Consider the following 11,820-nt stretch of genomic DNA (forward strand, 5'->3'; position numbering starts at 1 on the left):
TTTTGTCTTCCTGATTTGTAGCTTTGATGACATGAATCTTTGTTTTACCTTAAATTATTGTCTGGGTGTACATCTCATCTCCAGCACCAAGCTATGCAAAGCCTTGAATATGTGTACGCATTCTTGGTACCTGGCATGTGTTACAGACAGGTGCACTCAGGTATTCAGTGAACAAACATTTAATTCGTAAGAACTTGGAAAAAGAAAAAGCCCTTTGAATTTGGGGTTAAAAAGCCATGGTGATTAAACACTGTTTGGCATAGTACTAAATCTGCGCTCTACCAATTGGTGTTAATTATGACATTCAAAGTAAAAATAGTTGAGAAATCTTTTGAAATTAGGTTAAATACAGTGATAAGGCTTCCACTTTCATAATAGCCAACTCTTTAGCTTTCTGGTCTTTGGGGATAGCCCAAAATAGCCCTGATAAACCTTGATGTCTAGAAATAAGTCTCATGTCATCTTAGGACCAGCCAGAGCTGCCAAGGTTCAGTTCTTGTCCTGTATTTTTTAGCTCTTTCTGGGCAAGTAGCAGCCTCTCTGATCCTCAGTCTTCTCATTAGAGAAATAATGTCAATTTCTTTCCCACTTAGTGGGTTCAGAAAGTCACAGGACAACTCTCTGATACATGCGGGTACACTGTAACACGTTGGTTGAAAACATCAACCATGGAGTCTAATCACTTGAGTTTGCATTCCAGCTCTGCCTCTCGTGAACCGTGTGGCTCTGGGCAATTCTCTCTCTCTCTTTCTCTCTCTCTCTCTCTTTCTCTTTCTCTGCGCACCTCCAGCAGCAGTTCAGGAGAAAGGAAAATAGCAGGAGCTCCCTCTCCAGGTTGTTGTGGAGATTAAATCAGACAGCACATACTAAGCTCTTAGCCTATGTAGCAGTGAGGGCGCCATAAATGGGAGTGCATTACTACTGTTGATAACATAAACGATAATTGTGTCCTTCCCTTCTTGCATCTTTATTATTTACTCATATTGACCCCTTGAAAGAGAGAATTTTCATTACAGAGCTTTCAGTCTGTCCAAAAGCCAGTATGAAGGGTAGTGGATCTGTAAGAGGGCTGTGGCTTGTTAGGACAGATGCTTTTTTTTGTTGTTATTCTTGAGGAAAACTAACCAAGAAATACAGACACAAGACTGTGGCTCACTTGTTCCTCATGACCTAAAACCTCTTCTTTGACTTTTATAATTTTTTTTTTCCTTTTGTAGAAGGGGTAGGGAGGATAATTTTTCAGATTACTTTAATCATCAGCTATTTATTTAATAAAGGAGCCCTGGAAGTGCAGTGGGGTTATAGCACTTGACTGATAACTGAAAGGTTGGTGGTCTGAACCCATCAGCAGCTCCTTAGGAGAAAGATGTGGCAGTCTGCTTCCATAAAGATTTATAGCCTTGAAAACCCTATAGTGCAGTTCTGCTCTGTCCTATCAGGTTGATATGAGTCATAATCTACTCATTGGTAACAGATACACTTGTGTGTAGGGGACAGTGGTGGTTCAGTAGTAGAATTTTCACCCTTCATGCAGGAGAGCTGGGTTCGGTTCTCAGCCAGTGCACCTCAAGTGTGGCCATCTGTCATTGGATGACAGTGTGCTGCTATTATGCTGAACAGGTTTCAGTGGGGCTTCCTGAGATGAATTAGGAATGAAAGACTTGATGATCTGCTTCTGAAAAATCAGCTGATGGAAACCCTATGGTTCACAGTGGTTCAATCTGATTGTGTCACTGTGAGTCAGAGACTAACTCTATGGCAGCTAACGATAATATATATGTGTGTAAGCCCCTATGGAGGGAGCTGTGAGGCAAATAAAAATGTAAGAATGGTGTTCCCTGCCCTTAAGAGACTTACCATTTAATAGGAAGCATATGTGCATATAACTGAGTACCTACCATGGGCCAGGTTCTAAAAACATAGATGTGAAAGACAGATAGGAGTCCTGCCCCCACTGCAATGTCTAGTCTAGTGGGAGACAGAGAAGGGCACTAACCACAAAAAGGAGTCATAGATGGTAGCTGTAGTCAGTGCTTTGAAGGAGATGGAGAGGATGATATGATACATAATGATGAGGGAGCAAGAATGGCACCTACCCCAAGGCTGATCATGAGAGGCCTCTTGTAGTTGAGGACAGCTGGGCCTAGCATTGACATGCTGAGGACGCTGGTCTGAGCAAGAGGAGGTTAAGCCAGGCAGAAGGAACAAATAACGTGTCAGGAAAGGGTTTTTTCTTCTTGAAAAGGAAAGGAGCCAGTGTGGTTGGAGCTGTGTCCAGGCAGGTGAGAGGTAGAGGTGTGTGTGTGTCTGCTCGTGTGTGTGTTTTGATTCAGTAAAGTTGTCTCCAGTATGTATTAACCTAAAATGGTCTGTCTGTAGCCTTGCTGAACGCTGGAGTACAAATTCCCTGCTGCATCCCAGTACCTACGCAGGGCCTTTATCAGGGAATTACTGAATGAATAATTGTATGCATCTGACATGCTACAAGGCCCACAGAAGGGAGCCGTGGGAGGGTGGTTCGCACACTGTGGACATCTTTCCTACTGTCCCCATGGCTGTGAGTGATGGGGCCAGGATGGAGGAATGCTCCCAGGCACTGGTGTCAGGTATTATTTCTGTGAAGCAAGAGTAGAGAATTCTAGATGGCAGAGGTACAGGAGGCTTGAAAACTGGACTGTCTGACTGATCATTTTTTTGGCCAGCTGGCTATCCTCCTCATCTCCACAAGGAGGAGCCAGCACAGGCTGCCTGTAGACAAAGCCAGTGTTTTTTCTTCAAACAGCCTGCACATGTTCTTGGGTGCAACTTAGAGGTCTGGCTTCTGGATCCTGGGAAAGAGTAGATTCCTTTGACCTGGAAAATCTTAATAGCAGATATTTTTTCTCATCCCTCAAACAAGCTCCTGTGGAACACCTGATTTTTGAGTAGCCGCTGCCTGAACCTGTCAGTGGGAACAAGTTAGAGACCCTCTGAATAGAATTATTTAGGACTTCACATTAATTTACACATTGAGGAATGTCTGTCCCGAATTTAGGCATCACTACAGTATTTACCCCCTCCCTCTCCATCTCAACCCAGTGATTAACAACAAGGGAGACCCTTCTTTACCTCTCTCTTTATTGGTTGTAGGAATTTTTCATTAGCATGGAGTAAGGAGCTTATATATTTCTTTACAATAGAAGAAAAGTCTTCATTTTCTCCACTAAAAGTTGAATAACATTATTTAGAAGCAAATTGTACTGAGAGGATATTTTGTTTTTTTTCTTTTTCAAGGGCCAAGTGAAATCTTTTGAAACAAAGATTTCTTTTCCTTGTCTAAAAGGTGCTTCCTTTCTGATGAAAGTTGAAGGTTTAGCTCCTATGCCTGTGAAAACTTTGCTGGAAGGCTTTGGAAAGTAAGCTACCCACAGCCTCAGTGAAACCTGCATCGTATAGGCCCTTCAAAATAGTAACTGACCTACACAGAACCTTCAAAGGCTATTGTCTTGGATAAATTAGTGACCCCCATGGACTAAATGAAGATTATTTAGGAAGAAGTAGATTTAAGAAAAGCACTGAAAAACTGGAATAGAGAGCCAAGTAGATCTGAAATGTATAATGTTTTGATTTGTTTGAGCTTAGGTGGAATTTAAAATATTTTAGAATTCTGTCTTTTGGTTTTCATATACTTTTTTTTTTCTCTTAATCACATATCCTTACCCCCAAAATGAAATCCTGTAGAGATCCCTAATATATGAAACTGATAAAAGATAGGAACCTTAGTCTGCCCTTTACCCTTCTCAGCATGTTATGACTGATAGGCCCGTAGGGAAGGGATTAGATAGAAATCACGGGTCACTGAGTGGACTACTAATCTATCCTATCGCATGTACGCTTCAGTTGAGCTAACAGATAGTTGACAGAACCATGGCTAGGACTCCAGGGCCTTCAATCTGGCCTTTTGTTACTGTTGTTGTTTTTAGCTGCAACAGAGTCCACCCCCAATTCATGGCAGCCTGTATACAATGGAACTAAACACTACCCAGTGTGGAACCCATCCCCATGATCATTTGCACATCAGACTGTGACCCACGGGGTTTTCATTGGCTTATTTTCAGAAGTAGATCTCCAGGCCTTTCTTCCTAGTCTGTCAGTCTAGAAACTCCACTGAAACCTGTTCAACATTGTGACAACACAAGGTGCATTGGCCAGGAATCGAACCCGTGCTTCCTGCGTGGAAGGAGAGAATTTTGTCACTGAATCACCATTGGTCAGTAATGTTTACAGAGCATCTACCATGTGCCAGGAGACAAATTCAGTGCATTTATATGTACTACCACATTTAAGCTTGCACCAGTGGCAAGGGTGATATTATTTAACATGTACATATACTGAGGAAGCTGAGTCCCTTTTGTTGTTCAGCACCCAATGAGTGTCAAAACTGGGATATAAACATAGTTTTCCATAATCCCACAGCCCAAGGTTTTCTTTAATCTGAAAACTACCTGCTGTCCCATACTGTATCTCCTAAATAGAGAATAAACTTAAACATCTTAAAATCCTAAATATTGAGTTTCCTGTAAACCTGTTGTAAAAAAGTTGACCGACAGACAGACATGAGTTGGCCCCTTAAAAATGTGGCCAAAAGGGCACATAAATGGGTATAGGCTGCTTCTAAATTGTTGCTTTAAATTCTGCTGGTAGAGCTCTTGGCTGGTAGTTTTGTTTGCTTTTTGATATATTTTTGACACTATTTGTGTGCAAAGGAATGCTCCCATGTGCCATCTTGTCCCTCCTTACTGAGGGAAAGCCAGGATTGTGAGGGGCCACATCAAGGGACATATGCCCAAAAGACAAGACTACCCAGTAGGAGGGGCAGTGACAATATTAGATAGTTGGTAGTCTTTAAAAATAGAATATCTCACAAAGATATATGGACCTGTGACACATGTAATGTGAGACACTGCGATGTTTTCCATTTTTCCCTGTTCTTTCTGTTTTTGTTGATACTTGCTTAAAAAATATCTCCAGTAAGGTTAAGACCAAGTTAAAGAGTTATCCCTAGACAAATAGATTTATATACTTGACATCCATCATCATCCACTGTACAGATAGAGGTTGGAAACCCTGGATAAAGGAAACAAGATCAATGGTTTCTTTATCTTGGCTGCTTTTGGAGAGTAGTAATTTACAGACTGTTTGCATGCATCTAGAGTCCCTGGGTAGTATAAACAATTAACACATTTGGCTGCTAACCAAAAAGTTGGAGGTGTGAGTCCACCCAGAGGTGTCTTGGAAGAAAGGCCTGGTAATCTACTTCTAAAAAATCAGCCGTTGAAAACTCTGTGGAACACATTTCTGCTCTGACACACATAGGGTGCCATGAGTCTGGATCAATTTGACAGCGAACTGGTTTGTATCTACCTAAAATGCAAAACAGCCTGTGCAGGGCCAAATACATGCATCCATTGAGCCTCTGCTCCTATCTGTACCAGGAGACTTGAAAGTGACTTGAAAATACTGGATTGGGATAACTTTTTTAAAAAAAAAATTTATTTAGACACCTGACAATATAAAGGGTATACAGTTCTTTTCTTTTTTTTTTTTTTTTTTCTGGCAGTGGGTTTTCTATATAGGTGGTGGTGATTTACTGTAAGTTTTGCAGGTCCCAGGGCAAGGAAAGTTGCAAGATCTACCCTCTGTGGCCACAGTGACAAGACAAGCAATTTCTTCATCACTGTTGTCACTGCATGTGTAGGTGGGTGCTGGGTATTGCAGGGGGTGTCTTTTGAATTCCTAGACTGTTGCAGGCTTACCAGTATGTTAATGCAAATTAACAAGAATGATGATTTTAGGAATTCCAAATATTGAGTCTTAGAGGAAGAGATTCTTTTCCCTAAATTCGTCTATGTAGGAATTGCTGTCTACAATACCTTGTGGGTGAAACAGATATTTCAAGCATGACTGAGCTTATTAAGAGCCCTGAGGCACTTCCTCTACTGGCTTTTAGAAATTTCAAAGGATGGGGTGAGGAGGAGGGAGGAATTGTGGGCATGTGATATAGCGAGGGCAAGAGGATGGAAGTAACAGGTTCAAAATATACCCATGCCAGCACTTGCGTGGGCTGAGAATGTTAATTTAGGAACATAAGGTCTTGCCATCTGAGGAACAGGAGAGAATGGACTTGGGAAAGTTTTGGCTGTGTTTCTTTAGATCAGAGTAAGACTGTGTGTGTGTGTGGGGGGGGTAGGGGCATCATTTAAACGCAGGTGGGGAACATTCATTTAATAGGCTGTTTCCAAATTGGAAAATGAAAAAATAAACCCATTTCAAAATTTCCACCAGTATAAAAGGGGGCTGTGTGAGTTGCTTATTAAAAGAGATCCTATGCTTCAAAGTTGGGATATGCTGTTCTTTGCCAAGGGGCAGGAAGGGTTGGGGACATGATAGTGTGACAAGAGCATTGGGCATGGTCAGTGGTGTGACTGTACTTTTGTCAGTCGTGTGACTTAGCGTCAACTCGCTGGCTTCACTCTCTATCTACCAGCTGGAGATACTGCACTGGCTGGGATTGCTTTTAGTTACAGATACTGATGACTCCATCCTTTGGGCATTCATCTCATTTCAGCAATGAAGCAAAGTAAAACAAAACAGTCAAGACTGGGCCAGTGGGTATGCAGCCCCATCTCCATCCCAGGCCTTAGGTGAAAGGTCTTCTTGGGTGAAAGGGGGACCAAGAAGCTTCTGCCTCCTCCAGAGTGCTCTGCTTAACAAGTGCTGCACAGTCTGGCTCAGGCTGCGGTACACAAACGCTGACTTCAGCCTTTACCCTGGGTTTCAGGTCACTCTGATTGTTTGCAAAACATGTTCTTTTTTTGTCACTTGCCAGTACTTGTTCTTTCTGTGAGTAAAACACAAACACATCTCCGTGGCCTTCCCAGGCCTGTTTGCTGGAGATGAGGGTGCACCATGAATGCGGAGACAATGGTTGTTTTGACAGAAGAGCTGAATTTCAAGAAAGTTGGTACATAACTTATTCCTTTGCAGAAGAGAAGAAAATAAAGATAATGTGGAAATTTTCCATTTATTCAAGTTCAGGATTTTGGATAAAGTTTTCAAAGAAAAGATTTATGCTTAATATCTCCTTCCACCCCCATCCCCGCCCCTCCCTTTTTTTTTTTTTTAAGTGACCTGGCTAGTTTTAGTTTTACAGCGTTCTGGGATAGGGTTAAGAAGTTGATTTGGGAAGCACAACCATGTGTTCTAAAGTTGCTCTCTCTTGATCCCTTCATTTAGCAACTAAACCTTACACATTCTCATGGTATGTCAACCATGTGGTTCGTGGGCACGATCATTGGCACTTGAGTGCTATTTTATACTTGTGCATTTTTTGTGTAAATTACTTCCGTCTTCAAGCCAAGGATGGGATGAAAGCATGATCCCTGGATGTGGTTTCCAGGTTTGGGACCTCAGTTAGTTTGTCTTCTAAATCTGCTCCTGCTCATTTTTTGTGGTTACTCCAGAGGATCAAGTTCTTCCATCTCTCAAAGCATTTTCCTTAGAACCCAGAAAATCAGGCAGTAACATCTATCAGATAATGTTTGGGGGCAGTTAAGTACTGTGGTGTGGGGTGAGGGCTGATCAAATGGAACAGGAAAAAGAAACCAACCCAACCTCCCAGTGCCATATTGGGGCTCACCTGTGCCCTATGCCATCAGTCCGCCTAGAGGGATTGGGTCATTTGCAGGGCAATTGAAGTACAGTGAAAGGCTTCACATCCACATGGATCTGATGGGAAAGCCCTTGAGTTTTCCACTCTACTTTTCAGAGGGAGCAGTAACTTTGTCATATTTTGCTTCAGTTTCCAAGTAACGTCAAATGGGCCTGTAGCAGCAGTATAATTCACCTTATAACTTAAATAATGCCCTGGAAGAAACCTAAAATCTGAAAATAATACTATGATGGTTCAGAGATGAAATAAAAATTTACTCCAAAATGTTTCCTGATTAATTTGAAAAAGCAGAAGTTGCCTATGAATCCACGTCCAGAGTTTGGAATCTGATAGCTCCTGAAGATTTGTGGCTTTACAACTGAAACACATACTTTCAGCTGCCTTTTTTTTTTTTTTTTGGTGTCTGATGCCTGTGTTGACTTTCAGGTATTCAGTTGAACACAACTGTACTTGCCATTTATAACAGTCAATCAGTGCCTCAACTATTGGTGGTGGTGGTGGTGGTAGTTGCTGTCAAGTCAACTCATGGTGACTCAATTGTGCAGAGTACAATTAACTACTCCACAGAATTTTCAAGGCTGTGACCTTTCAGAAGGAGATTGCCAGCCCTGTCTTCCAAGGCATCTCTGGGTGGGTTCAAACTACCAGCCTTTCAGCTAGTAGTTAAATGCTTAACCATTTGCACCACCCAGAAAGCTACAACCTCAACTATGGAGTATGTGAAGGAGGGGTAGGGGGAAGACTCTTAAACTTTCAAATCCTTTAGTCAGCCTTTCTAAAATATAGAATTGGGGTGTTTTCCCCTAGGTAAAAATGAGTAATGATAGTTTCTAGTATGGTTGGATTTATGTTGCCAAGATAGGATTTTTAACACATTCTAACATATCCTAGAAAAGTTGATATGTTTTTATCAAGTAGATTGCCTTACCACTACCACCACCCACAAATAAAATTGTGGCAAAATAAAATATGAACCAACAGGATTGGCAAGAAAGTGGTGCTTTGTTTTTTAAAATTAATAGTCTTTGCAAAGTCATTCTGACAATGATAATTCTACATGTGTATGCATTTCTGAGGTCCATTTGAATCATCAGATAGATTAAATATAAGCTCCATATATTGTTTTGTGTAGCTGTTCTGTGGTCCAGTTCTCCAAAAACTGGTCCTCATAAGGTTTGTGTGCTGATTCTATTAACCAGAATGTGTGATTATCTGGGACACCCTGTTCCTCAGCCTTCCTGGGTAATAGAGTTTACTGTACTTTAAAAGTCTAGTTGATCTTTTGTGGTTTCTACACAGCAGTAAAAGTACTTCAGCAGATGGAGCAATCAGATTTGATAATGGAAAAGAATAATGTGTGTTTTAGTGTGACATATGCTCTAAAATAAATGTTTACAAGTCCAAAAGTATGCCATCAGGAAGTAAGAAGAGCAGAGGCAAGAAGAAGCTAGAAAGTAATACATAAACAAATAGAACAGGTTTAAAGGTGGCTGAGCTATAGCTGTTATTGCCCATGCTCTTTGGGTGTAGTTAATTACCACCTCCTCAGAAAAGAAAGGAACCTACAAATAAGGCTTTTTTTTTTTCCCCCCACATGCCACAATACTACACTTTTAAAAAGCATATACTTCTTTAAAAACTCAAACAAAATTAAGATCCCAAGAAGAAAATGGACCAAAGATATTAAGAGACAGTTAAGAGGTAATGCATATGACCAAGAAATGTAGGAAAGACGCATCCAACCTTAAGTGGCCACAGAATTGAAATGAGATACCTTTTTTCCCTTCTGACATTAGCAAAGAAAGGTAAATGGGGTTACAGGTCATTTTGTCCTTTTTGTCTTTTTTTTAAAACAAGATTTACCTCTCTTGAGGCTATATCAAAGAATATACTATAGTCTTTAGAAGCAATTTTTAAAAGAAGTGTGTGTTTGCAGAACTGTGAGGTCATTGAATAGGTGTGTGTCTTCCTAAGGAGACAGCTTTGAGAGGGCTGTTATTTATTCATACACTCAGCATCTGTGAAGAGGCTTCCTGTTCATGATGCAGATACATATACAGGTGTTCACACGAAATCTACATTTGACAGGTACTGTCAAAATCTACCTCCATAGGTATCTTGCTCTTTTACCGCAGTTTCCTGGTAAACAATTCTGTTGTTGTTAACAAAATTTTATCAAAAATGTTGTTTGCTGTTATCTAAATAGGAGTTTCCTGATAAGTGGTTGTATTCTGTGAAGTCAATTAAATTATTTTTGGTTGCTGTTGAGTAGATTCTGACTCATGGTGACCCCATGTGTATCAGAGTGAAACTGTGCTCCACAGGGTTTTCAATGGCTGATTTTTTGGAAGTAGATCACCAGACATTTCTTCTGAGTCACCTCTAACTGGACTTGAACCTCCAACCTTTCAGTTGGCAGCCGAGTACATTAACTGTTTGCACCACCCGAGGACTCTCATTTAAATTAGCATAAATGTTTACATTTGTAGAGAAGAGTTGTTGATCCTTCCTGGACACTCATTGTGTTCACCATCCTTGTCCTTGATCTTTTTTCCATTAAATTTGTCTGCCTTTCCCGAATCTGTATTTTGGCTTTGAATATGAGTTAGAAGAAAGAATAGTGACAGGCAATACTAAAAAGAAACAACCTCACTGTCATCAGACAGTGTAGAACTACCCCATAGGGTTTCCAAGGCTGTAAATCTTTACAGAAGCCAACTACCTCATCTTTCTCTCACAGAGCAGCTGTGTTTATGTGGGTGTGTTGAAACATTGCACATTTTGGACTAGCATTTTCTTCCCAAATAAAAATGGAAAGGTGATGTGCCTAGCCACCTCTGTAAAATGTTGAGATTTAAATGGGTATGTGCAGTAGACAATGTATCCAGGGTATTGATACTTTGGTCAACACAAGTCAGGCAAGTAATTGCCCAGAAATGGGCCCTAACACCAGTTTTAAGAGATGCTGCCAAAACCACAAAGCTGGAGGCCTCTCCCTCTGCATTTGGCCTCCACTAGGACAAAACAGCCCCCAATTTGTCCCTACAGGACACAGGCCTGCCTTGTTAGGAAATCAGCAACATTTAGAAACCCACAATACCTCACATAACTCTGTGTACAGTAACAGAGAACGGAGCTTGGGCTGTACGCACGAACAACCAGACAAGTTATAAATATAGAATACTCTCTCAATTCCACTTTAGTTAGTCATGGAGGGACAGTGTGAGTTTTATAAACTTATAAGGAATATACAAACAGTTCCAAATTTAAAATAACTTGGAGTAATTTTTAAGTGTGTGAAAGGAGTTTGTTTTCCACTCTGCCCATTTAAGCATCTGTGACAGGCAATACTAAGTGAGTGGTGTCTTCATGTGCTCATGTCTGTTGGTCACAGCACTGGGGAGGAGAGTTTCAGAAGAGTGACTCATTCTTCAGTTATTTCTTTGTTCTCTTTTGAGTCCCTTTTAATGAAGTTGGCTGCTAACAGAAAGGTGGGAACTTCAAGTTCCCCTGAAAGGCACATTGGAAGAAAGACCTGGCAATCTACTTCTGAAAACCAGCCATTGGAAACCCTGTGGAGCATAGTTCACTCTGAAACACATGGGGTCCACAGGAGTCAGAGTCAACTTGATGGCAATTGCTTTTTTTGAGAGGGAGAGAGAGACTCAAAGAAAAGTAGAAGAGAGGTGTGAATTGCATGTGAGAGAGACACTGCATGTTCACATGTGAAAGAAACTCACTCCATATTGACTTTCCATAGTTCACTGGAGCTGTGAAGATCCTGTTTGGACACCCAGAATGTTCACCACCCTTGTCTCTGATCTTTTTTCCATTAAATTTGTCTGCCTTTCCCAAATCTGTATGTAGACTTGGAATATAAGTTTAGAAGAAAGAATTTGTTGGATACCAAAAAAAAAAAAAGCCCCACACAAAAAACCTCACTGCCATCAAGTTGATTCTGACTCATAGCAACTCTGTTTGTTGTTGTTGTTATGTGCCTTCGAGTCGGACCCAACTCATAGCGACCCCTCCTTGGTTTTCTGAGGCAGTATCTGTAGGACAGAATAAAACTGCTCCACAGGGTTTCCAAGGCTATAAATGTTTACGGA

The 11,820-nt window shown here is 41.0% G+C and overlaps 1 protein-coding gene across 1 annotated transcript in view; it reads left to right on the forward strand.

Annotated features, from left to right (window-relative positions):
- The window catches only part of IGF1R (insulin like growth factor 1 receptor), a 455,909-nt gene that overhangs the window by 341,384 nt on the left and 102,705 nt on the right, over window positions 1-11,820 (forward strand). The window lies entirely within an intron of this gene.

This window comes from Orycteropus afer, unplaced genomic scaffold (genome assembly GCF_000298275.1).
Source record: "Orycteropus afer afer isolate SDZICR_OR568_19922 unplaced genomic scaffold, OryAfe1.0 scaffold00019, whole genome shotgun sequence".
Lineage (NCBI taxonomy): Eukaryota > Metazoa > Chordata > Mammalia > Tubulidentata > Orycteropodidae > Orycteropus > Orycteropus afer.